An 18,095-nucleotide genomic window follows, 5' to 3' on the forward strand; every position below is an offset into this window, starting at 1 on the left:
TAATTGCCTTGCACAAATCCTTAATATCAGAATAAGAAAGGGGTTTCCAGTCAGGGTTAGCTCCATTGCTAGTACAAGAGAATGTAGTAGAAGCAGTTGGAGTTACTTCCTGGTAGCCATGGGTTCTCGGATTCAGAGGGGCAGTCACAGGACTGTGGGAACCTGGGGCGGGACAATGGGAGGCAGGGGCGAGGAGTGGAGGGGCAGGGGCGGGGAGTGGAGGGGCAGGGGCGGGGAGTGGAGGCGGGGACACGGCCGGAGGAGGGGAGGGGTCGGGGGCGGGGTTGTGGGAGGCAGGGGCGGCACTTGAGCCATGGGCGGGAACAGAGGGAGGGGTGAAACACGACGCTATGGGGGCGGGGTCGGAGGCGGGGTCAGGGTGTGACGCAGGAGTGGGAGGGGATGGGGACAAGAAGGGATTTGTGGGATGGGGGAGAAAGGGATTGTGGGAGGTGTAGTTTGGAGAGGAAGGACCATTGCGTCCGCCATTACTGGAGACAAACAAACTGGGAGAAAAGCGGTTGGGGGGAGGGGTTTTTTCCCGGGCTGCGAGCACGTGGCAATGGCTGACCCTGGGAACAAAGAGATCAGGGGAGAAGGGGTTTTTACGCGCGCTTGAAACATGAGGGCTAGAAACTGGGGAAAAGGGAGTGGAGAAGAGGGGTTGGGAAGGTCCTGGGATGGGCTCCGGATTCCCATCCAAGGCAGGGTGCTGAGGAAACACGGGTGAGCCAGGAGGACGATAGCTCTCCTGTGCTGAGAAGCAGTCTGCTCTAGCTGTGTTTTCCAGCGTAGGGGAAGAGGGGTCCGGGACACAGGGGTTGGAAGAGGGTATAAGGGAATTAACAGGGGGGTTTTGCAGTGGCTTTTCATGTACTGCCTTCTTCTCCGGCAAAGCATAACTTAGTAACAGGAGAGGAAAGAATTTTGAAACTGTTTCATCTCCTGCACGCCTCAGAGAGGAGAGTTTTCTCCCCACCTTATCCCAAAATTCAGCAGATCTTATGTCTTCGGAGGTCAGATTAGGAAAGTACTGAAAAAGCCATTGTACAAAAGATTGAACTAGATTTTTAGGGTATTTATGCCCAGTTAAAGAAAGGTAACTTTGAACTTGGTGGTATATTTCTCTATGGTGTGCAGAAACTTCAGATCCCATTATGAATGCACACGAAACCTCAACCCCTTACTCACGAAAAAGGAGGAAAAAAAAAGAGAAAGTTTACACCAGCACCAGCTTAAGACAGGAGCCCCTAAACCAGCAGGGAAATACTCACCAGAATTCTGGATTTATCACAGGAAAGCAGGTCCGGAGAAAAAAAAAACGCGAGAAGGGTCTTCTGCTTTCCAGCCGTTCCCTCGCCACGTGGCGTGGGGGAGGGTACAGGCTGAGGCTCTGGGCTCGATGTTACACAAAAAGTAACACCTCGCCACACAGAGCTGGCACAGCAGGACGTGCAGAGCTAACTCCAGCAGACACACAGCTGCCGGGACACCCTGAAAGTCTCTCAGAACCGGAGTTCAGAGATAGCACGCTGGGCGCCAAATGTAGAAGGTATCTTTTCAGCTTTATACCGGCTAGCGCTTGTATTTCAATGCCTTAGAAAGCCTCGAGCAGCCTTGAGAGGTAGCACGGGCGATCTAGCACTTTAGTAGCTCTAAAATCGGTACCTGAATCAGCTGCAGAGCAAATACCATCAGCAGAAGCAAAGAGGGAGAAATATAGCTCCCTGCTCGCTCAATTCCCTGCAGTTAGAAGCCTTCAAATGAGACAGACGACCAGAGATGTTTACAGGAAGGTAGCTGAGCTGAGAGAGGGCCTTTGCCTCCCCTCGACCATCTTTTTATTCGGAGAAGGGGCAAGGGGATGACTGGGGGCGGACCCGGGGTGAGCGGCCAATCAGACACTGCTGAAGAGTCTGAGTTACATTTGGCTTTGCCCGCGCTTGGAACAAAAGAACTCGGAGCACATGTCTTTGGGAGGGGGGATGGGAAGCTCAAAACAGGCAGCAACAGAAAGGCTCAGCAGAGGAATGCAAGAAGGGATGAGCAAAAGGCCAAGGTGAAGGCAAAGGCCATGGCAGAGTTTCTACAGCCCCCCAGGGATGAACCGCAGGGCCCAAGGGGGCCCCAGCACCCAGGGGACGGCGGCGGCCACAAGCACCTGGCACAGGCATTGCCCTCCTCGGCACGGCAGAGCCCACCCAAACAGCCCCTGCCAAGGAATCAGGGCTCCAGCTGCAGGCCACAAGGACACTGCAAGCACAGACAGCAGCACCCTCAGCACCAGCAAGTCCACCCCTGATGGACATGGATTGTCAGGGCTCTCAGAGCTCCCAGCACACCAGGGACCCACCGCACCAGAGCCCTTGAGAACATTCAGGGCGCCTCTGGATCGAGACGAGGCCGCTCCTGATGGACACAGGGGCCTCTCGATCCACTCCGAATCTGAGACCTAAGGGGGGAAATTGTCAAGAAGATCCTTGATTATTCAGGCAATAAGTGGGAAAGATAAGCAGGGGTGTTTTATTCAACCACTATTAGTAGATGTGGGAGATGGGTTTGAAACCCATCAATTTCTGTTTGTTCCTATTTGTGATTGTAATTTACTGGGAAGGGATTTGGGGGCTGAAGTGGGAATGCAAATTCGTATTGTCAAAGGAGATACAGAGGCTAATGCTGCTGTACCTTGGTGTCAAATGTCTGCCAAGGCCTCTGCTGAAGGGAACCCAGAAGTGTGGGCAGCCCTAGGGAAATAGGGAAAATCAGATATGGAGCCTCTCCAAATTCCTCTGAAGCATCCAGGACAAGTGGTGTCTAAAAGCAATACCCTGTTCCAAGGGAGGCAAGGAAGGGGTTACAGCCTCTTACTGAGGCCCTGCTAAAGGCAGCGCTTCTGGAGCCAGGCATCTCTCCCTACAACACTCCTCTCCTGCCAGCCAAGAAACCCCACCATGGACACCAGAAGGAAAGCACAAGTTTCAAGGCTTCAAAAGCAGATTAACTGAGCCTCCTGTCCTGGCCCTCCCAGACAGGGAAAAACATTTTGAATTGCATGGGGATGTTCATCAGGGCCATGCCAAAGGAATTCCTGGGCTCAAATGTTTAACCCAGTGGCCAGAGAGTGGCCTCATTGTCTGCAGAATTGTGCAGCCCCGGCTTTAATGGGAACTGAGGCCTGAAAACTGACAGCAGCAGAATCTCTGATTGTTCAAGCCTGGCATCAAGTTAAAGCTTTGTTAACCAAAGGAGCCTCTAAATGGATGAGCAGCGCTCGGTTCTTACAGAATGAAACTTGTTGGATGGAACAGGAGGATTCAGAGTTGAGCACAGGGCAAGGGTTGAACCCAGCCTCCTGTTTGAACGGCCCTGGACACGGGGCTGGCAAGAAACCCATGGCTGCAGCCAAGTGACAGAGCTCCAGACCCGGGCTAGCAGAGATTTACCAGACATTCCCTGGCCTGAGGGAGAAAAGGTGTTTAGGGATGGCTCTGCAAGGGCAGCAGAAGGGAAAAGAGTGACAAGACACGCTGCTCTGAAGGAAAGGGAATGAGACAAAGCGCAGCTCAGCGCCCGCATGCTCAGCTCAAAGGGCCGAGCTGGGGGTGCTTGGAAGAGCCTGGCACTGAAATGCCCTGAGCAGGAAGGCTTCAATATCTTCTGCTAACAGCATGGCAGCTCACAGCGGGGCAGAAGCATTTCCAAATGCTTCAGCAATCCCTGCATCAGTTCTTAAGGCATGTTTGGAACAAACAATTCCAAGATATGGATTGTGGAAGCAACAGACACAGACAGGGGAACTCATTTTACAGGAAAGATCCTTCAGGCCGTTCTGGCTGCTTTAGGAACACAGTGGCACCTCCAAACGCCCCAGCACCCCCAGCATTCGGGTCGGGTGGAAAGAATGAATGGGGAAATAAAGAAACACCTTCTGAAGCTGCTGAGAGAAACCAAGATGCCACGGGTACGGCTGCTGCCATTGGCTTTGGCAAGAAGAAGAGCCAGACCCAGGGCAGATATTCAATTATCTCCCCTGGAATCCATGTCTGCAATTCCTTACCCTGGTGTGATAAATGAGTGAATGATAAATGTTGTCTTTCACATATATGATTCAAACATTTAGAAGTGATGATGGATTGTGTAGAAATAGTGTTAAGGTAAAATGTAGTTAAATAGAAACGAGATTAAGGTAAATTGTAACTTCAAAATAGTTCTAATATGTTAAGAAATGTATTAATAAACACAGGGTAATAAATGTCTTTTGAGCTGAGCAACTACAGAGCCAGGAACCAAGACATCTTAGAGAAACAAAGAAGATAAACCGCATGCATCCCAGGAAGATTGTTACCTCATCAGAACTCACACCGCCCAAGGGAACTGGCAGCTGCCAGTGAGGCTGGAGACTGCGGAGGCACCGGAGAGAGGGGGCCTGTCTGCAGTTCTGAAGCGATCCAGAGGACTGAGGCGGTGTCCTGCTGGGGGAAGGGGCAGAAACCGGAGAGGGGGAAAGGGGAGTGAAGTGTAAATTCCTTTCTGGGTTAATGAATATGTAACAGTTCAGGAGAGTACTTCAGTCCACAGTAAAATGAATGGAGGGCGCCTCTGGCAATATTGCCAAGCGCCCCAGGCTGTGATTTGCCTTTGTTCTACTAATAAATGTTCAATATTATATTGCTAAAAATTTAGCTTTTGTATTCTTTTTCTTCAGCCTTAATCCTCTAACACTAAAACGGTTGTTGGGGAGTTTTTGTTCTTCTCACACTTTTGGTAACAAGATTACATCATTAGAAGGCTTTTTCTTAATAATCCTACTTTGATATTGTCAGATGGGTCTGGGCCAGGGTGTGAGAGTCAATTTTTAGTCTTAGGACAAGAAGCAGCAAAAATCTTTATTGCTTTGGGGTGTTTTTTGTGTATGCATGTGGGTGTCTGTTAGTGATGGCAGAATTTTGGAACGGGTTATTCAATGTTCACCTTTAGGTTGCATTTTGCAAAACTGGAAGAGCTTTAAAGGAGACTCTTTAACTCATAAACAGTTAAAAAAAACATTAAAAAAAAAAAAAGAAAGCTGCTTGTTGGGGGCCACTTGTGAGTCACCTGATGGCTGCCCTGGAGGAGAAGCTTCCTTCCAGGCAGCCAGCAGAGGAGCTTTAGAAATGCAAATTAACTCTGCTGCGGGAAGTGTGCACAATGTCCCAGGCTCTCCTTGCCTGCCACAGGAATTGGGCTGATTCCCTCTGCCCCTCACCCCAAGCTCTGCCTCCCTGCACTGACGGAATTTGCATCGCTAAAGGCAGAGCCCACACTGAGCATCTCTGACTCTGCAACAGAAATCCCTGAAGCTGAAAAGGAAAACAGCAAACGGAGAATGTTGGGAGAACTTCACTCACAAAAGCGGGGGGGAATCATCCCTCTCCCCACTCCAACATCTGCTGGCACTCTCTGTGTTATACAGGGTGGGTTTGACCACTGGGCTGCTTTTGCTGCCACAAGTTCAGCGAAATCACTTGGGAAGCCAAGGATGTGATGATTTAATCAGAGAAGAGCGGTCAGTTGATGCATCCCTGGCTGGAGAGAACGCCCAAAAATGGGGAAAAGATGAACGGCCACCAGAACAAATCCTACAACACCATGGAGCAGCCCCTGGGAACCCAAACAAATTCATACCAGGTGCCAGAGAACCCACTGATCATTTCAATGCATCATTAGATTACAAGCTGTCCTCCAAATCATAACCAAGCACACAGCTCCAGCTCCTGACCTTCTCACCCACCAATCCACTCCCATGAGCAACGCCACATTTCACCCTGAGATGGCATCAGATTCTCTTTCAGCAGAAGGACCAGGAGGTTGTAGAAAATTAAATGACTCAAACAGCTCTTGGCAAAGAGATGGCCAAGGAAAAGTGGTGAAACAGAGAACAAAGGAAATAAGAAAGCAGCTCATGTACCAGTCCAAATGTGGAAAGGATGGGAATGGGACACGTTTTCGTGGTTCCCTGGCAGACCATGGGTTAAACCAATGCTGTTTCTCCTCTCAGGTGCTGCAGCAACTCTCATCTTTTTACCATGCACCACACCTTGCTCAGTGCAGCTCATTCAGCAGGGGATCAAGGGCATGCAGGTGGCAGCCAGGCCTCCTGACCCAGAAACGGCTACAAAAGGACACAGAATGAGGTCACTGAGAATAATCCCAAAACCAAAGAAGGCTCAGGAAGAACAGATTAAGGCATTTTTAAAGTTTGCAAAGAGAAGTACTCAGAAAAGAAGAAGAGGAGGATTAAAAGGAAAAAAATGAACGTGTCTTTACAAATAGATGCTGTGAATCCCATTGGAGATAGGGCCAGGGACTTGGAGATAAGGAAGTAATGGAAGAAACCATATATTTCAGAAAATGTTACTAATTGACACGAACTGCTGCTCAGCCAAGCTCCTGCTAAATTCCTGAACTTCCAGAAAAACGAAGACTTCACAGAACCATGAATATCGGATATTATACAAAGTGGGGGTGCACATTAAGGGGCACATGCATCCCCCCGAGCCGCGATTCAGCTGAGAAGAGAAACAAAGCTCTCCGCTGCTCCCGGCCCGAGGGAGCATCAGTGCCTCGCTTTGTTTTCCCCCAAAAAGGGAAAACCGCCCCAAACCCCTTTGGCTGAGTGCACGAGGGGAGAGATTTGTGGCAGAAAACTCCCAAAGTCGTTTTTGCCCAGCTTGGGAAGAACAGCCCAAGCCAAGCGGAGGTGGGACCCCCCAGCAGCGCCTCTCTGCCGCCCCAGCTGAAGCCCTCGCTGGCTGCTCCAGGCTGGATGGGCAGACTGGGAGCACTGGGAAGGGGCCCCGGCTCGGGCCGCAGCCCCCGGCGCAGCCCCACGGCCCCACGGCAGCTCCAAGGCTCCGCCAGCCGGGATGGAACGTGGGAGGGGGAGCAGGGCAAGGCCCGGGGCTGTCGGTGCCCAGGGGACACAAGGGACAGCGGGGGCACTGCACAAGCATTTCATGCAAAAGATAAAATCATAACGAAGACAAAAGCAACAGCAACAGTGAGTCACGATTATGAAGTTAAACTTTAGCTGGGAGTTAGAAGCAATTTGTACTGATTGAACCAAAAGACAAGTCAACGAAGAGTTAGAAATTTAGCCAAGAAGTTCAGTGCTATTCACCATTATGCACCTGTCTGAAACTTTGCTTATAGTAAATGAACTGCCATAAGGACAAAAGAAGCAGAATTATAGCCAGCACTTAGATTGCATGATCAAATACAGGCAGGAGGTACGGACCGTCTCCAGAAGGCTTCCCGAGGCTTGCCCACAATAGAAGGTAGAAAGTTCATGGTGATGAAGAGATCCCCGACTTCATCTTTCAAGACCACTGACTCAAATCAAGACCACCGACCCAAATCAAGAAAAGAATTGCGCACGCGCAAAGGACTAATAACCGCATTTTAATAGGAAGCGGGGAATGGGAGGTGCTGGAGATATGTATAGGATTAATATCTAACACTTTGTGAAATCAATAGAGGGCAAATAACCGGGTAAGTGGCTGGCACGTCCCTAGGAGGCGACTCCCGTGCCGCCCGCCGGCGTAATCAACACACCACTTTCTAACTTTAATTAGTTAGAGAGTTTCTGTCCGTGAATACCGGCTTTTTAATCATTCACTGGAAACGTCGAGCAGACGGAGATCTAGGAAGCAAAGGCAACACTGAGTCGCTTCCAGCGTGCCCTCAGCCCCGCCAGAGCCTCAGCACCCCCACAGCCTCCCCAGTCGCTCCAAAGCCTTCTCAGCCTTTGCAGCCCTTCCATCAGCCGCTCCCTCTCGCGGCGCTCCGCGGCCTCCCCTGCGCAGGGAGCAGCGGCGCAGGAAGCGGAGCAGCCGCGCCTCTGGGGCTCGGCGCGGGGCAGCGCTCAGGCACAGAGCCCGCAGCGCAGAGACACTCCCTGCACGGCGCCCGTTCGGCTCCGCGCCCAGAGCTTCGATGCCGGGCAGGCGGCTCGCTCGGGCTCCCTGGAGCCGGCACTGGGGCACGGCCCGGCCCCCACAGCGCCGGGAGGGGCTGGGAGGACAGGGACGGCATTTGGGGGTCCTGGGGTTCACTGGGAGACCCTCACTGGGAACCCCCTTCCCGCTGTCCCACCTCCCCTCATCCGCCCTCTCCCGCCCCTTTCCCACCGTCCCCCGAACCCCAGCTCCCCCCAGCTCGGTTTGGGGGGGACCCACCCCTTTCCCACCGTGTCCCGTCCCCGCCCCGCTCACCCGAGAGCTCCTCGCCAGCAGCCGGGGGGACGGAGGAGGAGGAGGAGGAGGAGCGGGAGGAAGAGGAGGGGCAGAGGAGGAGCGGGAGCAGGAAGGGGAGCAGCGAGAGGAGGCGCCGCGTGCGTCCAGCGCTCTCTGGATCTGCAGCCCCTTCGCGCCGGGAGCATCGCTGCCCCCGCATGCCGCAGGTGACCGGGAAGGGGGACCTCGCTCCAGGTATCGTGGGTGGTCCGGGGAGGGTTTCTTTTGAAGGGGGGAGGGATATTTGGAGTTCAGCCGAAGTACCTTGGGGCTCCCTGATTCTTTTCTTCGGGACGGGGCGGGTGGAGCGATGTTTGGATCTTGCAGGACTCCAAAGCTGACCCGAAATGCCCTTTGGGTGGATACTTCGGGGTCCCCGGGAGGTGTTTTTTGGGGATGTCGCGGTGGCGGCTGCCGGCAGAGCCCCGGCGGTGGGTGGCGGGTGCGGGGTCCCGGGAGCCACGTGGCGATCGCCCGGTACCGGCGGGGGAGGAGGGGAGGAGCCTTGAGAGGGGGGAGAGAGAAAAGCGGGGAGCCCCGGGAGTCCCGGACCCTGAAATGGGGGCCTGGAGAGGGGGGACCCCGGCAGCCGGGAGTGGGGTGAGCTTGGAGAAGGGGGAACCCCGAGAAGGGATGAGCCTGGAGAGGGGGAACCCCTGGGACACCAAAGAGGGGACCCCAGAGAGGGGGGACCCCCGGCACCCCGAAGCAGAGAGCCAGGGGAGGAGGGACCCCTGGGACCCCAAAACCCTCGGCATCCCTTAGTGCAGCCCCAGAGAAGGGGGACTCCCTGAACCCCAGAGTGGGGAGACCAAAGAGGGGGCACCCCTGGGATTCCCTGGAAGTCTGGAGCGGGCAGAGACCCTGCAGAGAAGGGACCTTCAATATATGCAGGGCCCGCAGCATCCAGGACAAGGGGGACCCCCAGAACCCCATAGTGGAGAGACCAGAGAGGGGGAACCTCAGTGAGGGATATTTTCCTCTGAGTCTTGATGTTTTGGAGGTTTTCATGGACACAAGTGTTATAAACATATAATATTGGCTTCTCGCAAAGTATAAAAGTAGATATTATATAATGTTAGAAATGCTTTTTTGCTGTGTAGATGTAGTTTTCTCTCTTTTTAGCAAGAATGTTAGCAAGTGTGAGCAAGTAAGAGAACCTCCAAGTGAACACAGGATGAGGCCCAAGGAGCTGCTAAGCAACACTTTGTCCAGAGAACAAAAGGGCCCAAAGGCTGCTCTGCCAGGAGAGTCCGAGAGCCGCTATCACCGCTCTGGCTGGGGGGCAAAGAGGCCCAAAGCTGCAATCAGCCCTGACTGTCTGGAGAATTAAGAGATCCACCCTACCATCGACTCTTACTTAGCGGGCCCAACCCCAAGAATCAAAAGAAATAAAACCGCAAGGCAGAAGACTACGCATGCTCTAAAAAGGCGGAACCAAGGAGTGGCCATGCAGAACAGCCCCGAGAAAAGTTTTAATATTAATAGAGAACGGACAATAAAAATGATATAAAAGGGACTCACCTCGAGCATCAGGTGTGCTCTTGGCAGAGCGCCAAGGCACCCGGCTGTTACCCCTTTGCTTTATTTTATGTGTCTCTTATTGTCTTTATATTAAACTCTTTAAATTCTCACACAAGGTATCTGGTGACTTCTAGAGATGGACTTGGGTGGGAGAAACCCCCAAGCCAATGCACTCACCCCTTGGTTTTCCCCTCAAAACAGGACTTCTCATTCCCAAGCCTTGGCCGAATGGAGGAGGAGGAGGCAGTGAGGAAGATGCCCCGGGAGCCCCAGGCAGGTGAGGAGGAAGTCAGTGCCCCTTTCCCTTCTCTCCTGCTCCATCTCCCAGCCCAGCATCGCCCCCGGCTGCAGGACAACCCCGCTGCCGACGCCGTCCTGCCGGGGACGGACTGGGGGGATCTCCTTCCCCTTCCCTGTGGCACGGAGGCAAATCCCATCCTCTCCTTGTCTTTCTTCTCTTTGTTCCTTTTCCTTCCTTGCTTCCTTCCTTGCTTCCTTCCTTCCCCTCTTTCTACTTGTTCCTTCTACTTCTTGTTTCTTTTTCTTCTTTTTCCTTCCTTTTCCTTGTTCCTTCATCTTCATTCTCCCTTTTTTCTTCTTGTCCCTTCCTCTCCTTCTTCCTTCTCTACCCTTCTTCCTCTCCTTGTTCTTTCCTTCCTCCTTCCTTGTTCCTTCCTCTTCTTGTCCCTTCCTCTCCTTGTGCTTGCTCCCCCAGGCACTGAGTTGCAGATGGAGACCAGGGAGGACAAACCCCTGTGGCAGAACCTCATGGAAGAGGCTGCTTTGAGTGGCTCAATGGCACAGGAATCACACAGAGAGGAAAAGCCAGAGGGATCCCCCACAAGGAGGGGCTCCAAAGCCAGCCCAGGGTGCTCTGAGGAGAAAAGGCCCCCCCTCTGCTTCATCCAGAGGCCCAACCTGGTGGTCCATGAGCAGCTTCACACTGGGGAGAAGCCCTACAAGTGCTTGGAATGTGGGAAGAGCTTCAGCCACACTTCCCACCTCTTCATCCACCACCAGATACACACAGGGGGATGGCCCTACAAGTGCTTGGAATGTGGGAAGAGCTTCAGCCACAGCTCCAGCCTGACCTGCCACTATAGGATCCACACTGGGGAACGGCCCTACAAGTGCTCGGAATGTGGGAAGAGCTTCTGCCAGAGCTCCAGCCTGACCTGCCACCAGAGGATCCACACTGGGGAACGGCCCTACAAGTGCTTGCAGTGTGGGAAGAGCTTCTGCCAGAGCTCCAGCCTGACCTGCCACCAGGAGATGCACGCCAGGGGAGGGCTCTTTGAGTGTCCTGAGTGTGGGAAGATGTTTCAGTGGATCTCCTATCTCACTGTACATCAGCAAACACACACAGGGGAGAGGCCCTTCCGCTGCACAGACTGCGGGAAGAGCTTCAAGTGGAGCTCCCAACTCACCAGCCACCAGCGCATCCACACCAGGGAGAGGCCTTAGAGTGTCCCGAGTGTGGGAAGAGCTTCTCCTGGAGCTCGTCCTTGAGGAAACACCAGCAGAGGCACCAGTAAGGGAATCCCTGCGAGTGCCCCGAGTGTGGGAAGAGCTTCGGGCACTGCTCCAACTCCATCTTAAAACTCAAGGTGCTGCTGACTGAAAAGCTCTTCCAGAACCCTGTACTTCAGACACTTATGAATTCTCTTCTCTTATTAAATGCCGTAAAATATTACCGTGTCCTGCAGCCGTAGGGAGGAGGAGAGAAGAGCCAGCAGGCATAAATATGCAGCAAGATTGATTGATTGAATTATTTTACAAACTCTGTTATAGCCTTTTTTCTTCATAGTCTAACTGGAGAAAGGATCAGCCACCCCTTGGTGTGATTGGCTAAAATCCTAAAACATCCATTGTCAAGATATTTTTCTACTATACTATAGACAAGGCTTCTCAAGGTTGCCTGTGTTTCATTGTTTATAGAACTCTGCTGCTATCTTCTGTGAGAGAGAAAAGTCTCTCACGGACTTAGAAAATAGCAAGAAAATTCTTGCTAGCAGCATTTTTGTATCCACATTCTCTTTTCCATTCTTTGTCTTTTTCCTGGCCTATTTACTGACCTTTATTCTTGTACAAATTGTCTGTCCCAATAAGTCCTTCTTTGCTGAACCAATGCTTTCTTCTTCAATGCAAATCTGCAAAGCAGAAGGAAAGCAGCCCCTTGGAATGGCCTCAAAGTGGAGCAGCACTCACTGGCACAGCCTCTTCTCCTGCCCTCAGGCAAGGGACCGACAAGGCAGGGCCAGCCTTGTCAGAGCTGGGCAAGGACAGGAGAGAGCAGATGCCAACAGGGGCTTTGAGCTGCACCAAGGGACATTTGGGTTGGGCATTAGGAAGAACTTTTTCCCAGAAAGGGGCATTAGATATTGGAATGGGCTGGCCAGGTGGGGGTGGAGCCACCATTGGGGAGGTGCTCAAGGAAAGCCTGGGTGTGGCACTCAGGGCTCTCCTGGTTGCCGTGGTGGGGATGGGGCACAGGTTGGAGTCGATGATCTCCCAGGGCTCTTCCAAGCCAATGCATTTGGTGATTCTGTGACATCACAGGCTCTGGGGACAGCGTGGTGGCTGTCCGCTGTCCCCAGCCCGTCGCTGTGCCCAGAGCCCAGGCTGCACTTGGCGCGGAGCCACGGCCAGAGCCAGCGTGGAGGTGGCGGCTCATCCCACAGAGCACCATGGCCAGCCAGGGCTTCTCCTGGCTGCTGCAGTTCTGTGTGCTGCTGATGCTGGCCCATCCTCTCGACCCTTCCAGCCATCCTGAGGGGGACATGGGCACCTCGGCTCTGCTTCGCGAGGAGCTGGAGCGGCAGGACTCCGTGGGGCCTGGGATGACCCCCCTTGGTGGACGTGGTGCTGGTTTCTTGGACACGCTCGGCCCTGGAGCTGCTGATCATGGGCCTTGTCCTGGGATGGTTCTGGAGACGCTGGGGAGAGGTGAGGGAGGGGGGTCAGGCAGGCGGGACAGTGCCCGGGCCGGCAGCCACCAAAGCCTTGGGCCAAGCCAGTGTTGGGCGAGGCCTGAGAGCCCCCGTGGCGGAGCAAAGCCGGGTTGGATCAGAGGGTGCTGGGCCTCCCGGGCAGCCCTTTGGCCACGGCCCCTCAGCAGTGGGGGCTGAGCCCCTGGGCGGGAATCGGGCCCAGCCTGAGCCCCAGGGACACCAGGCAGAGGCGGCCGGAGCTCTTCTTGCTGCAGCCTCTGCCCGGGGCAGCCCAGCCAGGCCCGAGTCTCTCACGGAGAGGCCAAGGGCAGCGCCAGAGGGCTCAGCCCCGCTCGGCCCCTCTGCCCCTTCCATCGGGCTCCCTGGGCCGGGCTGTGCAGGAGAAGCGCCGGAGCCCCTGGGGCTGTGCAGGACGCACTGCGGGGACGTGGCTGCCCCAAGGAGCTGCTGCGGCTGCTGAGGCACAACCGCGCCCGGATGCGGCTGTGCCGGCGCCACCGCTCTCTGCAGAGGCCCAGAGCCAAGACACCAGCAAAAGGGGGCAGCTGCAGGAGGAGGAGACCCCGAGGCTCCCCTCAGCGCTGACTCTCCAGCTCCAGCTCGGCGCTCAGCTTGCAGGACATCGCGGGGGATGCGTGACCAGTGCTCAGCCCGGGCACTGTGACATCCCCCAGCTTAGGGGTCAGTGAAGCCCCCCATCCTCAGCCGCAGAGCTCCCAGCCACCTTTTCCCCCAGAAGCTGAAGTTTCCATGACTGTTCCAGTTCCAAACTGTTGACCCTTTTTGGAGGCATAAGGTTCTCACCCTGTAATCTTCCAGTCACCCCCCAGCAGTCAAGTTAATCAAGTTCAGGTTTTGTGGACATTGCTGTGTCATTTCCTTGATATCCATGCGAGAGGGGACACGGTGATGGATGGGTTTGCACGGGAGCTGCAGAGCCCCGGAATGGAGAGCCTGAGTGTCCCAGCAGGATTTGCAGGAGTGTGGAGGGCAGCTGGAAAGAAGATCGTGGGCAATATTCTCCTGCCTCCATCTTCCAAGGAAGCTTTGATTTGACCCCTGTCTGCACCATGCCACGGGGCCTCCAGAGGCCCAGGGAGGTGTCTGGGTGGCCCCAGAAGGACCCTGGCGCACCAGGGAAGGGGCAGGAGCATCCCTGTGGGGCTGGGAGAGACACCCAGAGGGGGCCAGCCCTGGGGCCCGGGCAAGAGCTGCATTCAGGCAGCCAAATTCATGCAGGGTCTGCCCGGGCTCTGCCAAGGATCAGTCCAGAGAGCTCCACTCCTGTCTCACCTCTCTGTATTTTCCTTGTATTTCTTTGTATTTATTTCTGCGTATTGATCCTGATTTCCCTCAAAATGCCATTAGAAATCATTTTCCCTCAAGATAAATACTGACTTATTTTGGTTTTAGGAATTAACCACGGGTAGTCCCTGCTTAAATGACTTCTCTGTGACTTATTCTGCAGTTTGCTCCTTTACAGCACCATCAACCACCTCTCTTAAAATACAGATCCCTCATTGGAAGCAGGGAATTCACCTGGATCCCCTCCTGGGACCCCCCTGGATCCTCCTGGACCACCTCCCCGAGGACCCTCCACACCCACGCCCTGTGGGACCCCCGGTCCGGGCTGGGCTGAACTCCCGGGCCCTGCGGCCAAACTCTGCCTGGAACCTGCTGGGTTCGGCCCAAAGCGGGGAAAGCTCCGGGACCCGCGGATCCATTTTGTCCTGTGGCTGTGGGGCCCCACCCCCGAGGGAGCAGGACTGGGCACTGTGACTCCAATCCCTTATTCCGAATCTCCCTCTCCCTCTCCCTCTCCCTCTCGTCTCCCTTTCCTTTGGGTGATCACAAATCCCAGAGCGGCTGCAGAGCCCCGTGCCCAGTTCGGGTTTCCCAGCAAAGAGAGGCCTGGGGCTGAGGTGCCCTGGGATAGCCGGGAATGGGGGGTCCAGGGGTCCCCGGGGTCAGGGAAAAGGGGGATCCAGGGGCTGGGAAAGGTGGATACCCGGAAAGGGGGGTCAGGGGGGTGTTGGTGCGGGGTCAGGGGGTGCAGGGGGGTCCCGGAGCTGGGGAAGGAGATGCAGGGGGGTCCCAGTGCCCAGGAATGGGGCAGGGGGGAGCAGGATCTGGGAAATGGTGGCAGCTGCTGGGCAGGGACCACGACAGAGAGGGACAGGCTGGGATGGGCTGGGACAGACTGGGACACTGGGATACACTAGGACTGGGACCAGAATCCACTGGGAGCAGAACTGGGGCACCAGGGATCATACTGGGACCACACTGAGGGCTACTGGGAGCAACTGGGAGCATGCTGAAGACAACTGGGGGCATGATTGGGACAACTGAGATGTACTGGGAGAGACTGGGAGTGGTTTTGATCATCCTGGGACTGACTGGAACAATACTGGGAGTGACCAGATCCGTAGTAGGGGTGAATAGGAGAAAGTGGAACAATGCAGGGAGTAACTGGGATCATAACGGGCCTGACAAGGCCAAACTTAGAGGGACTGTAATAATACTGGGAATGACTGCGATCATACTGGGGGTGACTGTGATCAAACTGGACCCATATTGGGAGAGTCTGGAAGTTACTGGGCTCATACTGGGTGTTGGGGTTTTAGGAGTTCTTCTGTTTTCTTTTTCTCTTAAAGAATTTTCCCCATACATGTGTCCAGGGGAAAAAATTACTGGGTGCTTAAGAAAAACAAAAGACCCGGCCACAGGAGGAGGGGTCCATCTGGCTACTCTCTTTCACCTGGGCTTGTGGGCTGTTAGTTCTCTGTGTTCTGACAGAGAGAGAGGCTGGAAGGAATTCATCAGCACTGGAGACTTCTGCTTTTTCAGCTGCCTCCCTTCTACCTGAGAAGCCCTGGGATTCCCAAGCCCACCTTCCCTGCCCCGCTGGGAGCTGGGCCATGGCCATCCTGCCCCCGCCGTTGCTTCGAGCCTTCGCTGCTCTGTAGCCCTGCACGCCCTGCCTGTAGAGACCTCCGGGGGTTCACACCGCAGCTCCAGAGTTCGATACATCTCGTCTGCCGCCTGGGATTTGTGCTCGTCCCTGCTGTTCCAGCGTGCTGTTCCCGAGGGTCCGGCCGGACACCGGGATCGGCTGCCCAGGGGGTTTTTGAAGCCTTTGTCCCATCCCTTCCCGGGATCCCAGGCTGCCAGTGCCGCGTGCTCCCCGAGCTCGCTCCGGAGCGCCCCCTGCAGCCGCGGGGGAACCATCGCACCTGCCCTGCTCACCGGGAGCCGCCAGCGCCCCTGCCGGCTGCGAGCGGAACTGCACCCGAGGGGAAAGGGCCTGACAGCCGAGAAGGCTGGCACTGGGTTTGTGATTGTTTGCTGTTACTGCCAGAGTTATTGCTGTGTGTTTGCCTTGTTATACACATATAGATATATAATAGTAAAGAACTGTTATTCCTATTTTCCCATTTCTTTGCCTGAAAGCTCCTTGATTTCAAAATTGTAATAATTCGGAGGGAAGGGGTGTTGCATCTGCCATTCCGAGGGAGGTTCCTGCCTTCCTTGGCAGACACCTGTCTTTCAAACCAAGACAGATCTTGGTGCCCAACCGTGGGGCCTGAGGTCGTTAAGAGAAAGGGGTGAAAAAGGAATAACAGTTTGTGGATTACTTAATTTTGTGTGCTGGATATAGGGACCTTGTTAGGCAGCACTATGTGGTCTAGTTTACCCTGGTTTGGGTGGCATGTGGCCGTGGCTATATTCTTCCCCTTTGCAGCTCCTTACCTAAACATGGGTCCTCTGACTAAGGCTACCATTGCTGTTGTCCACTTTGCACTATGGGTCGAGAAGGTGAGGCATTTGTGGGCTTTTAACTTCCTCCAGAATGTGGGCACGTGGATAAAGGGCTATCACACACTGAGTGCATGTTTTTGGGGTTATGTTAAAAGTGGTACCTTCTGTGAGGAAATGACACCAGGGAAAGTTTTCTCCCAACCCCTCAACCAGTTCTTTGGGCCCACCTCACCAATTTTTGAAGGGTTTAGATTTCCTCTGGGTACTAACCAACTGGTGCTGGTAGGCCTACTCTATCTAGCCCTCAGGGATAAGCTGAGATTGGCCTGGATAACTACCCAGATACCAGCCCCAGACACTAGAGATGCTACCCCAGAGCCTGATCCAGCCCCAGAACCTGACATGGCCCCAGACACTAGAGATCCAGCCCCAGAGCCTGACACAGCCCCACAGCCTGATACCACCCAACAGCTCGCCTCAGAAATGGACTACTCAAACTGGGTGAGGGTACTGGTGAAGGGGATGTAGGAGATGTGCCAGGAGATATGCCAGATGCTAACGGAATACACCTCCTCAGCTAGTGAAAAACCCTCTCCCTGCCCCAAAGAGGGTGAGTCTGATGGTGCAGCAGTGGAACCCACGGATGTTTCAACCGTTCAGGCTCCAGCTGAATCACAAGGACAATCACATCCAGCAGCAGTCGCCCCTGTGCAGAGGAGGAAGTATAAGACCAAGTATAAGACCCAGTACGACCAGTTAATGATGATGGGGAACCAGGGCCCTCACAACCAGCAGGAGAGTCAGAGCCGGAAATCATCAATGAGTCCCTGTCGCACGACAGTCTCCGTGGTATGCGAAAAGACATTGTGCGAAGGGGGCGTGAGCCTTATACAACCTGGCTGCTTTGGGTTTGGGACCTTATGGGCACAGGTGTGCAACTGGATAGTGGTGAGGCAAGGTATCTGGGATCGTTGACCCAGGACCCAGGCGTGGACCAGATATTTGTGAGGGAGCCAGGGCCCCTTTCTCTCTGGGAGTGGCTCTTAATGAGTGTGAGAAAAGGTTCATTCACAAAGACAGAATGCAGGAGTACCATCATAGAATGCAGTGGAAGATACTCGAGGAAGGGATCCAACAGCTAAGAGAGGTGGCAGTATTAGAGGTACTCTTTGGGAGGGATGGACAGCCTGATAATGACCCCGATAAGGTCAGGTGCATAGGACAGATGATGTGGAACCTGACAAAGCTAGGGTGACCGCAATACACCACCTTCATTGCAACGACTGATGCTGACAATAATTGAGAAACAGTGGGCTCTGTTGCCAACAAGCTCAGGAATTATGACAGTATGGTCAATGGTCCGCTGAAAGCTCATGTCTCTGCTGTGGTTAAAGACCTCAAAGAGGAGATGAAGGAGATGAAGGAAGAGATGAGGAAGGTAAGGCACCAGTGCAAGTCACAGGCCCCCAAGTCAGAGCCCGTCGTCCCCCAGCTAGAGAGAGAGAGGGTACACCCCACGAGCTGAGCTGTGGTTTTATCTGTGCGAGCATGGGGAAGACATGAGAAGGTGGGATGGGAAACCCACTTC

General features: G+C 54.3%; 1 pseudogene; it reads left to right on the forward strand.

Moving 5' to 3' along the window:
• LOC125318704 overlaps positions 1 to 11,553 on the forward strand; it is a 69,793-nt pseudogene extending 58,240 nt beyond the window's left edge.
• The last annotated feature ends 6,542 nt before the right edge of the window (positions 11,554 to 18,095 follow it).

The sequence above is a fragment of the Corvus hawaiiensis genome, chromosome 31 (assembly GCF_020740725.1).
Source record: "Corvus hawaiiensis isolate bCorHaw1 chromosome 31, bCorHaw1.pri.cur, whole genome shotgun sequence".
NCBI lineage: Eukaryota > Metazoa > Chordata > Aves > Passeriformes > Corvidae > Corvus > Corvus hawaiiensis.